The following is an 11,892-nucleotide window of genomic DNA, read 5'->3' as shown; positions in this document are numbered from 1 at the left end:
AAGTCAAAGAGGCATTACAGAGAATACCTTAAAAAGAAACCATGATTCCTAAGAAAATGCATTTTACGTGGAGAGTCTCAAGATGTTACTCACCCAGTAATAAGTGTGTGTGTGTGCTGTTGCTCAGTCATGTCTGTTCTGCCACTCCATGGACTTCAGCCTGCCAAGCTTCCCTGTCCATAGGATTTCCCAGACAAGAATCCTGGAGTGAGTTGCCATTTCCTGCTCCCAGGTGGGCAGAGAATATTGCCCCACATTCTGCCCCTGGGCTCACCCACGGGACCTGATCTGCCCAACAGAGCAAGGAGGGTGTGAGGCTTCGTTCCCAGCCAGCTCCCAGCCCAGGCCTCAAGGCGGCCTGCACGGCTGCGTTTGGCCTTTTGGCCTTCTGCCAGCATCAGGAGCAGGACAGGCCTGGCTAGCCCACTGTCTCAGCAGGAAAATGAGAGGCCTGGGGATCTGAGCCACCCGGCCACGCGCAGCCTGGGTCATCTAGTCCTCAGCTGACCTTCAGCCCCGAGAGCTTGAATAATGACAGTTTTAGGCCACTGAAGTTGAGGGTCTTTTTTGTCATGAGGCAAAAAATAGCTACTTGATACATTGCCTTCCCATGAACCACTTGGTCCTTCCCATTCCATACATTTTTCTTTTTTACACAATTTTTATTTTATTTATTTGGCTGCAACAGGTCTCAGTTGTGGCATGTGGAATGTTTTTAGTTGTGGACGTGAGATCTAGTTCTTCGGCCAGTGATCAAACCCAGGCCCTCTACATCGGGAGCACAGAGTCTTAGCCACTGGGCCACCAGGGAAGTCCCGCGTGCATTTTAGCTAATCTGCAGCTGCACCACCACCACACCAGCTGCCCCCTGCATTCTTTATGCTAATATTGACTCCCTAAGACCCTTCAGCACCACCATCGATTTTCCAGTCCCCGTGTGTCCCTTGTATCGATGCTTCCATCTCCTTTGAAATTTTCTCGGTCCCGCAGCACCCTTTACACAGGGAGCTGGCTCATCCCGCCTGGTCCCCTCCTCTCCCTGCACTTGGCTTCCATTCCCGCCCTCCCCCTGCCCCCACCGCCTCTCCTGGCGTCGTAGAAAGTGGGCAGGTGTTCGCCCTTCCCCCGGGAATCTCTGCTCCTTCTTTGCAGGAAGGCATTTAGAAACGCCCTGTGGAGGCATTACTCATACATGAGACACTGTCACCGTTGACGGGGCAGGCAGGCCCCACCGCGGGCTCGGTGACCTCCGGTGCCAAGCTCTCCTGGCAGAAGCAGCCTGGCTCCCATGCAACGGACGCAGCCTCATCTGGCAGCAGGCAGCCTCCGCCAACAGCAAATTCCGCCTGCTGCAACTGTTATTTGACAGCATTTGTTAACATATTAATGACAGGAAGAGGCTTTTGGCAGAAATAGCTCATCCCTGGGTCTTCCTCTCTGAAAGAAAGCGATGGGGTCATGTGGGAAGGTGAAGCAGACCCAACAGATCGATGCCCTCTGAAGTGCCCCCAACGTTGCCAAGGCTGTTTCGAGTGTCGGGTCTCAGGCACACGCGTCTGTCAGTTGAACCCCAGAGCCACACAGTTTGGCTTCCTTGCGCCCAAGGAAAAGAAATGTCTCCACTGGCCCATCCATCGACCCCGATGGGAAGCCACAGACAGGTTGGTCCATTGATGTCATCCATACAGATCAGGGAAGGAGAGAGGAAAGAGGATCTGGATGCTCGAAGCTCTCAGGCAAACCCCAGGACAGATGTTCAGGGCTGGGTTCCACAAAGTCTGAAGGATTCCAGGTGTGGTAAGACACACAGACAGAAGAAGGGAAGATATTTACACCCAGGAGGCTTAGGCCATGCAGCGTCACACCTGGCAGCACCAGGGTCAGCCAGGAGACAGAGGGCGGAGCAGCGCGGACTGGAGGCCTCGCTGAGGTTTCTGCAGAAGGTGTGGACGAGGTGGGGTGGGCAGCTGAGGACTGGCTGGTCTGCATCGTTCTCGCAGGCTCCGGGGCACAGGGCCCGTCCCTGGTTGTATGGAATCTGCCCAGGGTGGAGAGGGCAGGTGGACGGTGGCCCAGAGGGTGGGAGCCGGTGGAGGAGGCGTGGGCTGTGGGCCCTGGGTTGGTTGGTTTGCCTTGGAAAGGTGTGCTCACGGCTGAGCTGTTTGCTACCTTTAGGAATTAGCCGGCCCTGGAGGGACGGTCCTTCAGAGTCAGCAGGACTGCACGTGTCCAAGCATCGGAACCTAGAAAATGAAAGAAACGATTAACACAAATGGTGAGGCCAGAGAAGAAGAGTTCTGAAAGGGGAGGCTGTACTCACAGCGACTTTTTCAGCAGAACCTCCTGTGTGTGAAGACCTGGGCCAAACACAGGAGAATCCCAGGAAGCGAGGGGTCCCTGCCATCATCACGCATCTGATGCAGATGCACGGTCTTCAGGGCAGGTGGACCGGGAGCCCTGTGTGTGCAGGCATCATCCACTCCAGGGGGGACCCCTGGGGTCAGTGCCAGGAGCGGGCAGCCAGGGGTCTGCTCCCAGAACCAGTTCGCAAAGTGGCTGAGCACACACACTGCTGTTCCCTCTGCCACAGCCATCCCCTGGCTTTTCAGGACACGATGTTTTCCGCTGAATGACCACTACGAGGCCCTCTAGGGAATGGGTGGAGGAGGCAGGGGAGGTGGGAAGGCAGCATAAAGGATGCCCTGGGGGAAGTTGGGGTGGGCCAGGCAGGCTAGCACCCCCTAGAGAAAGAACATACCACGAGGGGCAGCGCTCCCTGCCAGCTTCTTTGCATTTAAAATAGATTACACACTGAAATGTGGGAGCCTCCAGAGAGCAAACGCCAAAAATCTTCAAACAAGGCAATTAATTTTCCCGCTCAGACCGCATCCCCAATGCTACGAGAGGTTTCTTTCGGCAAACGTGGAACATTAACGTGGCTGGAAGTCAATCAGCCACCCACGCTGAAAATAAGAGCTGCACACCAAAAGAAAAATGGGAAAATGTCAGGAGGGTACAAGAAAATCGCCCAGGTTTCAGTGTCCTTTGAAAAACAGCGCCGGGCGCTTCCGATGGCTTCCAAATTAACGGCCCAGTAAAGCTGTTTGTCCCTCCTTCACAGGGCGCCCTCTGCCCAGCACCCTTGGGGTCCCTTTGACACAGATGAGAGCCAGTCCTGCTCCCGACAGCCCTCCTTCTCTGGGGGACGAGCGGGAGGCGGGCGGTGGGGAGTCTCTGCATTGGGCCAGGGAGGCCCCAGTCCCCTACAACTCAAATGCAGCATCACACGAAACATTCAAAGCCCAGGACAGTTGCAAACGCCTTTCTTCATTATGATTTTTTTTTTCCTTGAGCTTGCTAATTAAATCATTAAAATTTTATCTTCACTTAACTATGGATAAGAACCATTTGAAACATTTAATTAGTATGCTGCAAGAGACACGCAGGAGCCAGGAGTCTCTGCAAGGTGGGACTGTTAGGAAGGGGAGGGGGCTGGGGAGGGAGAGACACGGGCAGAGAGACAGAAAGAGAGTGGACGGTTCACTTAGGAAGGAACCTGCAAAGGAATCTCTCCTGCCCAGGCGGGAGCTGCGAGAGGAGCCGGATCCTCCTGCCTAGTCCTGCCTCTCTGCCTTTTCTCCTGAGCTCTGGCTGGCAGCCAGGTTCTCTCCCTGTTGCAAGCCTGTGTGTGTGCACACGCATGTGTAGAGAAACGGACAGATAGAGACAGACAGAGGGGGACAGACAGAATGAGACCGAGACAGAGCAAGAGGCCCAGGGCCCCTGGCTCAGTGATCTAAACTGCATTTCAAATTTTACATACATTTACATTCAGGGTCTCCAAGTTCCCTGCCCTTCTCACTCCCAGCCAGCAAAATAAAACATCATGAAATAAAATTGAAGTAGTGCAGCTCCAAGGTCAAGCTCATATTCAGCAGGTTGGGAAAAAGGCCCTTGAGTCCCCTGGGGATTGAAGCTGCCAGTTTCAAGCCCTCCCTGCTGGCCGGCAGCTTGCTAAGCATTTTTCTAGGGTCGCACACAATCCCACGATAATCCCGGAGTCACAAAGTCGGTGGCTTAGAAAACTGATGGCCTCACATAGCTGGAGACCAGAGGGCCAAAGTCCAGGTGTCTGAAAGACCGTGCTTGCCCCCAGACCTGCAGGAGACCCACTCCCTGCCTCTGCCGGCTTCAGGAAGCCCCAGCTGTTCTCTGGTTGATGGTGGCCTCAGTCCAGTCTTCACGGTGGGTCTCCCCGCATCCATCTCCACATCCTCTCCCCTCTTCATGTGTCTCTGGGTCCAAATCTCCCCGCTTATAAAAGGACTCCAGTCCTCTGGACCCCAGCCCGTCCCAGTGACCTCACCAACTCCATTACCTCTGCAAAGAGCTCATCTCCAGGTCAGGCCACATCCACAGGGACAGGGGTCAGGACCTCAACGTACCTGGTTGGAAACACAAGGTAACCCATCAGCGGGCCTGGGAGAGATCTCAACACGCCTGCAAGGGCACACAGCCGGTCAGTGTGGAAGCTGGGTTTACAGCTCCAGGTGGCTAACTGCTACGCTGCTCAGGGAGCTTTCCAGGCCTTACGTGCAGGGGCTTCTGCCCCGTCCTGGGACCAGCAGGGGTGGTGCCAGCCGGCCAAGCCCAGCCAGAGCCTGCAGAGAGCCTCAGCCTCTCCTAGCCACTGGCTTCCGTGTCCCTCCACAGCCGCAGGACTTTCTCTGCCCCCGCACCCCCATCCTGCTCAGGCGGAGCTCCAGGTACCAACCAGAGAGAGGAGGCTGGGGAGGGGCGAGGAGGGGCGGTCTCTGAAAGCCAGGCACCCACCTGTGTGACCTGCCCGCTCAGGTCAAGCGGATTCTCTCTTCAGGTGGCTCCTCGCCAAGACGCACCAGGCTTCCGGCAGGAGGGGATTAAAAGAGGGGAAGGAGTTCCCATTAAACACGGCAATTACTAAAATCCTTTGAGGCAGCACCCAGGAGAGAGTATGCGAAACATTTAAGGGAACTTCTGGTACCAAACCGCTATTATCCTGTCGAGTTCCAGACGCGGGGGAGGAACACACGGAGGCCAGCGTTCCGGAAGCACCGCGTTACAGGGCCGCAGGCGGGGCCCCCGTGCGCGCTGCGAACCAGGCCTGTGTGTTAAGAGGTGATGAGAGTGTGCCGGGCTTTGATTTCAACCGCTACCTGGCGAGTTTAGCCCTTCTCTCTGGTTCCCATGTGTTCAATCACGTCCAGACTCTGTGACCCCATGGACTGTAGCCCGCCAGGCTCCTCTGTCCATGGGATTCTCCAGGCAGGAATACTGGAGTGGGTTGCCATTTCCTTTTTCTGAGGATCTTCCTGACCCAGGGATCGGCCCCAGGTCTCTTGCTTCTCCTGCATTGGCAGGCGGATTCTTTACCACTGAGCCGCCTGGGAAGCCCTCTTCTCTCTGGGTGGGGGTGGAATATGTAGTGTCACCAAGGCCTCTTTGCAGCTGCATGTTGGGGAAGCAGGATTTGTGCTCTGGGACAGACAGAGCTGGTGACCAGACTCTGGTCTCAGTGAATTCCAGAGATTTCTTAAAAGAACAGAGGGAGAGAGTGTGCTGAGCGGGCGAGGAAGGTAGGGAAACAAGCCCTCCATCGCGGAGATCACTTCCCTCACTTAGTCCAGCATTTCTTCCTGGCCAGGGAGGGGCAGACTGAGAACCAGGATAGGGGTGGGGGGCCCTGCAGACCTGACTTGCGGACGCAGGACTCCCCCTCCCCACGGAAACTGAGACCTGGCCGTCCACCCCCCAGCCCAGAGTGCGTGCCCAAGAAAGTTCTGGTTAGATTCTCGGGCTGGGCAGAGAAAGGGTCGTTATCTCTTCCTTGTTAGAAGGGAACAGGCCACAAAAGCAAATGCAGAAAGGTTTTTGTGAGGTGCATCTGAACTTTCTACTTCCCCGGGGCGCTCCCTGGGACTTTATTGATGCCCCAGGCAATGAAGTCGAGTGGGATCTGCCGCGAGCTCCTAATTGCTCCTGAACTGACAGCTAAACGCCATCCTCCGTAGTTACCAGCTCCACTCTCCCCATGAAAGGAGCCATGCGGCCCCTGTGGCCAGTGAGATTTCTCCGCTGACCGGGAGCTGTGGCAAGGCTGGACGTGTCCCCTCTGCCAGCCCTGTGGACAGTGTCCAGCGAGGGAAAGCCGCTTGTGTCGTTTCTCTGCCAGGCCACATGATCCCCTGGGGCCGTTGCCAGTGGCATTCTAAGAGTCTTGGACTTGCTAACAGAGAGGTGTTCCAGGGACCAGCCAAAACCCATGCCCACTGAGTCCACTTTATCCAGCTCTTCAGCTCATCCAGGCACATCACAGCTTGAGAAGCGGGTCTGTGAGATGCTCCAGCCTGGATGGCACTCATGCCCCCACCCCCACCTTGCAGGAGGGCAGGAGGGAAGAAATCTACAGATTGGTCTGAAGAACAGTCCAGAAAGCAAGGACTGGATCAGGGACGTGACCTCTGCACCTCTGTATGGACCGGGTGTCTGTGTCCCTCCCCAGTACCCACAAGTCACGTGTGACAGTGTTGGGAGGTGGGGCCTTTGGGGAGGGGTTCAGGTCATGAGGGTGGATCCCATGATGGGATCAGTGCCCTTATAGAAGGGACCCCAGAGAGCTCTCCCACCCCTTCCATCAGGTGAGGACCCAGCGAGAAGATGAACCAGGAGGAGGGCCCTCACCAGGCACTGAGTCTGCTGGTACCTTGATCTTGGGCTCCCGGGCCCCCAGAACTATGAGGTACTGTCTGCTCATATCAGCCTCCTCCCCACCACCCACTTCATTACAGGAGCTTGAATGAACTAAGAGAGCCTCCTTTGCACACGGAAAAGAAAGAGCTGCTTTTTGAGCTGGGCTTTTTGCAGGGTGTACCCCCACAGCTCTGGGAGGAGACGGTGACCCCCACCCAACCCCAGAAGGAAACCGAGAGTGCTGAGAACAGACAAGACGAAACGCTCCCCAGATCGAGTATGCATACCACGCTGCCTGCCCCAACCTGCGATGTGTGTGAGCTGTCGCCCTCTGCTGGGCTCTATGAGAAGTACGCCTGGGGGCTGTACCGGACGCCTTCAGTTCAGTTCAGTTCAGTTCAGTTCAGTCGCTCAGTCGTGTCCGACTCTTTGCGACCCCATGAGTCGCAGCCCGCCAGGCCTCCCTGTCCATCACCAACTCCCGGAGTTCACTCAAACTCATGTCCATCGAGTCAGTGATGCCATCCAACCATCTCATCCTCTGTCGCCCCCTTCTCCTCCCACCTTCAGTCTTTCCCAGCATCAGGGTCTTTTCCAATGAGTCAGTTCTTCGCATCAGGTGGCCTAAGCATTGGAGCAATATTCATGGCATAGACTTCACCACTTTAACCGGTTTGGAGTGTACAGCTCGGCAGCTTAATACACATTGTTGTTTCACCATCACCGTCTCCAGAACTTGGTCATCTTCCCAAAAGGAAACTCTGCTGATTAAATACTAACTCCCCAACCCTCTCCTGAGGATGCATTTTCTGCTTTGTGTCTCCATGACTTTGTCTACCCTAGGAACGTCACACAGTGGGACAAGTATTTTTTTCCCCATAATTAGCTAATTTAAACTAAATTTCCCTTCTTAAAGGAAATCAACTCTGAATATTCATTGGAAGGACTGATGCTGAAGCTCTAATACTTTGGGCACCTAATTCAAAGAACCAACTCATTGGAAAAGACCTTGATGCTGGGAAAGATTGAAGGCAAAAGAAGAAGCGGGTGGCAGAGGATCAGATGGTTAGATGGCATCACTGAGTCAGTGCACGTGAATCTGAGCAAACTCTGGGAGATGGTGAAGGACAGGGGAGCCTGGCGTGCTACAGTCCATGAGGTCGAAAAGAGTTGGACACAACTTACTGACTAGACAACAAACTAAAATCATTAAGCATTTTACTTGAAGCAGACATGCTGAAGTACACATGCAGTTTATTGCAATATATAAAAATAATTTTTAAAAATTAACTTTGTGGGGACTTACCTGGTGGTCCAGTGGTGAGGACTCTGCGCCTCCACTGCCGTGGGTACGAGGGAAGTAATCCTGCAAGCCTCACAGCAAAAAAACAGCGAAATGAGCAACAAGATCCACAAACTATCTTGTATTTCTGCAAATGGACCTCAAACAATCAAGGCCAGCGCAGAAATAACAGCAGCCACCCCAGCCACTTCAGGAAAGGTCTAGAAAGTGGGACGTGGAGCCGTTTGTGCTGGCACCTGACCTGGGAAGCCTGTGTCCACCCACTGGCTCTCCAGGTGGCTGGAGGCCTACTCACAGTCCGTTTCTAAGCCAAGCTGCTCTCCTGTCTGAGAGGCTGTCACAGCCCGCCAGCCACAGCCAAGTCTGGAAGCCAAAGGTGGCGCGGTCGGCATCTGAGGCGCGAAGCCAGGCAGCTGGCTGTGGAGATGCGCCTGGCCTCGTGCATGCCCACCGCCGCCCCCTCCCCGAGCTGGCAGCTCCCAAGAAGGCTGGACCCGACCCCCAGGTGATCCCAGCGTCCTGTTGGCAAGGGAGGGAGAAATTCAGAGATCCCGTCCAGCGGCCCCGCTCCCTTGGAGGAGGCTCCCCTCATCCCTCCAACATTACTTCCAAGTCCTCTCCCTTCACAGGAGAATGCCTTTGCCCCCAGGGTGAGCGGAACTGCCTCCTGCTAATTGTCTCACCTCCAGAAGCTGGTCTAGACTTGAAGGAGGTTCCCAGCTGCCAGACGAGCGTTCCCAGACCAGGATCTGTGACCACGGCTCTCACTGGGCCACTCTAAGAGCCCGAGTCCCTCAAACCGCCCTCCCGTCTCCTTCCCTCGCTATGTCCACAGGGCCGGCTTTGGGTCTGTGTCTGGCACTGAAGCATACACACCATGATACGATAAACAGACTGCCAGGGGGAATCTGCTGTGTGATGCAGGGAGCTCAAGCCCGGCGCTCTGTGACAGCTAGAGGGATGGGGCAGGAGGTGGGAGGGAGGCTTAAGGTGGAGGGGCCACATGAAAACCTGCGGCTGATTCATGTGGCAGAAAGCAACACAAGATTGTCAAGCAACTGTCCTCAGATTAAAAATAAGTTTTTTAAAAAGAGCTAACACCAATCCTACTCAAACTCTTCCAGAAAATTGCAGAGGAAGGTAAACTTCCAAACTCATTCTATGAGGCCACCATCACCCTAATACCAAAACCTGACAAAGATGCCACAAAAAAAGAAAACTACAGGACAATATCACTGGTGAACATAGATGCAAAAATCCTTAACAAAATTCTAGCAATCAGAATCCAACGACACATTTAAAAGATCATACACCATGACCAAGTGGGCTTTATCCCAGGGATGCAAGGATTCTTCAATATCTGCAAATCAATCAGTGTAATACACCACATTAACAAATTGAAAAATAAAAGCCATATGGTTATCTCAATAGATGCAGAGAAAGCCTTTGACAAAATTCAACATCCCTTTATGATAAAAACTCTCCAGAAAGCAGGAATAGAAGGAACATACATCAACATAATAAAAGCTATATATGACAAACCCACAGCAAACATTATCCTCAATGGTGAAAATTTGAAAGCATTTCCCCTAAAGTCAGAAACAAGACAAGGGTGCCCACTTTCACCACTGCTATTCAACATAGTTTTGGAAGTTTTGGCCATAGCAATCAGAGCAGAAAAAGAAGTAAAAGGAATCCAAATTGGAAAAGAAGAAGTAAAACTCTCACTGTTTGCAGATGACATGATCCTCTACATAGAAAACCCTAAAGACTCCACCAGAAAATTACTAGAGCTAATCAATGAATATAGTAAAGTTTAAGGATATAAAATCAACACACAGAAATCCCTTGCATTCCTATACACTAATAATGAGAAAATAGAAAGAGAAATTAAGGAAACAATTCCATTCACCATTGCAACGAAAAGAATAAAATACTTAGGAATATATCTACCTAAAGAAACTAAAAACCTATATATAGAAAACTATAAAACACTGGTGAAAGAAATCAAAGAGGACACTAACAGACGGAGAAATATACCATGTTCATGGATTGGAAGAATCAATATAGTGAAAATGCGTATACTCCCCAAAGGAGTCCAGAGATTCAATGCAATCCCTATCAAGCTACCAACAGTATTTTTCACAGAGCTAGAACAAATAATTTCACAATCTGTATGGAAATACAAAAAACCTCGAATAGCCAAAGCAATCTTGAGAAAGAAGAATGGAACTGGAGGAATCAACCTGCCTGACTTCAGGCTCTACTACAAAGCCACAGTCATCAAGACAGTATGGTACTGGCACAAAGACAGAAATATAGATCAATGGAACAAAATAGAAAGCCCAGAGATAAACCCATGCACATATGGACACCTTATCTTTGACAAAGGAGGCAAGACTATACAATGGATTAAAGACAATCTCTTTAACAAGTGGTGCTGGGAAAACTGGTCAACCACTTGTAAAAGAATGAAACTAGAACACTTTCTAACACCATATACAAAAATAAAATGGATTAAAGATCTAAACATAAGACCAGAAACTATAAAACTCCTAGAGGAGAACGTAGGCAAAACACTCTCTGACATAAATCACAGCGGGATCCTCTATGACCCACCTCCCAGAATACTGGAAATAAAAGCAAAAATAAACAAATGGGACCTAATTAAATTTAAAAGCTTCTGCACAACAAAGGAAACTCTAAGCAAGGTGAAAAGACAGCCTTCGGAATGGGAGAAAATAATAGCAAATGAAGCAACTGACAAAGAACTAATCTCAAAAATATACATGCAACTCCTGCAGCTCAATTCCAGAAAAATAAACAACCCAATCAAAAAATGGGCCAAAGAACTAAATAGACATTTCTCCAAAGAAGACATACAGATGGCTAACAAACACATGAAAAGATGCTCAACATCACTCATTATCAGAGAAATGCAAATCAAAACCACAATGAGGTACCATTTCATGGCAGTCAGAATGGCTGCGATCCATAAGTCTACAAGCAATAAATGCTGGAGAGGGTGTGGAGAAAAGGGAACCCTCTTACACTGTTGGTGGGAATGCAAACTAGCACAGCCACTATGGAGAACAGTGTGGAGATTCCTTAAAAAACTGGAAATAGAACTGCCTTATGACCCAGCAATCCCACTGCTGGGCATACACACTGAGGAAACCAGAATTGAAAGAGACACATTTACCCCAATGTTCATCGCAGCACTGTTTATAATAGCCAGGACATGGAAGCAACCTAGATGTCCATCAGCAGATGAATGGATAAGAAAGCTGTGGTACATATACACAATGGAGTATTACTCAGCCATTAAAAAGAATACATTTGAATCAGTTCTAATGAGGTGGATGAAACTGGAGCCTATTATACAGAGTGAAGTAAGCCAGAAAGAAAAACACCAATACAGTATATTAACGCATATATATGGAATTTAGAAAGATGGTAATGATAACCCTGTATGCTAGACAGCAAAAGAGACACAGATATATAGAACAGTCTTTTGGACTCTGTGGGAGAGGGAGAGGGTGGGATGATTTGGGAGAATGGCATTGAAACATGTATAATATCATATATGAAACGAGTCGCCAGTCCAGGTTCGATGCAGGATACAGGATCCTTGGGGCTGGTGCACTGGGATGACCCAGAGGGATGGTACAGGGAGGGAGGTGGGAGGGGGGTTCAGGATGGGGAGCACGTGTACACCCATGGCAGATTCATGTTGATGTATGGCAAAACCAATACAATATTGCAAAGCAATTAGCCTCCAATTAAAATAAATAAATTTAAATTTTAAAAAACAAATAAATAATAAAAAAATAAAAAAGTCTCGATTCCTCTTCCTTTAA

At 51.0% G+C, this 11,892-nt stretch overlaps 1 long non-coding RNA gene across 4 annotated transcripts; it reads right to left on the bottom strand.

Annotated features, from left to right (window-relative positions):
- Positions 1 to 641: 641 nt before the first annotated feature.
- On the bottom strand, positions 642 to 5,063 carry LOC147344706 (uncharacterized). 4 transcript variants are annotated; one of them, XR_015154985.1, is made up of 3 exons: positions 4,834 to 5,063; positions 2,321 to 4,445; positions 642 to 2,243 (listed from the first exon to the last, which is right to left on the bottom strand). It is a non-coding gene; the product is annotated as an uncharacterized LOC147344706 (long non-coding RNA). The 4 variants fall into 4 exon arrangements; XR_015154986.1 differs by having other exon boundaries at positions 4,379 to 4,445; XR_015154988.1 differs by lacking the exon at positions 4,834 to 5,063 and adding an exon at positions 4,594 to 4,793.
- Between the last annotated feature and the right edge of the window lie 6,829 nt (positions 5,064 to 11,892).

Source organism: Bos grunniens, chromosome 25 (genome assembly GCF_055505025.1).
Source record: "Bos grunniens cultivar Pamir isolate PY7600 chromosome 25, Bosgru_T2T1.0, whole genome shotgun sequence".
NCBI classification, from domain to species: domain Eukaryota; kingdom Metazoa; phylum Chordata; class Mammalia; order Artiodactyla; family Bovidae; genus Bos; species Bos grunniens.
The sequence above is the reverse complement of the archived record's forward strand: the minus strand, read 5'-3'. Positions and strand labels throughout refer to the sequence as shown.